Here is a 1586-nt window from a genome sequence, read left to right on the forward strand (position 1 = left end):
AAATATGAATCTAGGAAAATTAGAAATTGTCAAAATTGAAATGAAACACATAAGCTTTGATATCTTAGGCATTAGTGAGCTGAAATGAAGTGGTAGTGACCATTTTGAATCTGAAAATCACATGGTTTACAATACAGTGAATAACAAATTGAAGAGGAAGACATCATATTCAGAACTCAAAAAGAAAATTTCAAGCTATATCTTGAAATACAATGCTATCTGTGATACGAGAATACACCTGCTAGGAATACCACTTTCAATCATATGTATGTACCAACTTGTAAAGGAAGTAATGATGAAATTGAAGAATATTATCAAGTTATTCACTTTGAAGTTAATCAAGCATGTCATCAAAATATATTATTAATTACTGGTGATTAGAATATGAAGGTTAGAAACAAAGAGGGAAGATCAGTAGCTGGAAAATGTAGCCTTGGTGATAGAAATTATGCTGGAAATCAAGATAGAATTTTGCAAGACTAAGGAGTCCTGGTGTGGCACTGTGGACTAATGCATCAGACTGCAAAGTCATTTGAAGTGCAAGGTCGGTGGTTCAAGCTCACCAGCTGCTCCTCGGAAACCCTATCATGGTTTCTATGAGTCGATATCGACTTGATGACACTTAACAACAACAACAACAATGACTTCATTGTAAATACCTTCTTTTAAACAACTTAAAAGATGGCTATACAACTGTCTGATAAGGAATTCAGAAGAATAATATTGAGGTGCATCCAAATGGTCCACAGAGTGGTTGAGAAAAACAGGAAGAAGTCAGGAAAGTACTACAGGAACAATCAAATAAGTAACATATAGCATTGGAAACTATTCAAAATCTACAAAAATTAGTCCAAATGATTAATATTAAGATATGAGAATTTCAATACACTGAAAGTGCAAAGGAGTAGAATTAAATATATAGAGGCCAGATCCAGCTAGCTGGAAGACAAATCTCTCAATACTGCTGGGATAGAAAACAAGCAGAAAAAAAGATTTTAAAATGTGAAGAAAGTTTAAGATTCATGTGGAATAACATGAATAGAAATAACTTGAGAATTACTGGAATTCCAGTAATTCACAGAAGACCACAAAGGAGATAATTGAAGAGCTTCTGAAAGAAAATTTCCCTAACATCCTGAAAAAGAAAATATAAGCATTGAAGAAGCTCAACAAACCCCAAAAAGAAAATCAACAAGGAATATCATAATCAGGCTCTCCAAAATCAAAGACAAGGAGAGATTCCTGAAAAACAGATAGGGAAAAGAGAAGTATTACATAAAAAGGCAAGTAAATTATATTAAGCTCTGAATTTTCAGCAGAAACCATGCAGGCGATAAGGCAATGGGGAGACATATATAAAACCCTGAAAGAAAAAAAACAAAACAAAACAAAAAAACACCAACCAAGAATCATCTACCCAGCAAAGCTGTCAATCAAGTATAATAGTGTAATAAAAACCATTCCAGGAAAAACAGAAAATAAGGAACTTTGTCAAATCCAACCCAACACTTCAAAACATCCTTAAGAGAGTTCTTTGGAGTGAGAATCAACAAGAACAGACAAAAACCAGAGATTGACATATGTAG

The sequence above is a fragment of the Chrysochloris asiatica genome, unplaced genomic scaffold, assembly GCF_000296735.1.
Source record: "Chrysochloris asiatica unplaced genomic scaffold, ChrAsi1.0 scaffold00115, whole genome shotgun sequence".
NCBI classification, from domain to species: Eukaryota; Metazoa; Chordata; class Mammalia; order Afrosoricida; family Chrysochloridae; genus Chrysochloris; species Chrysochloris asiatica.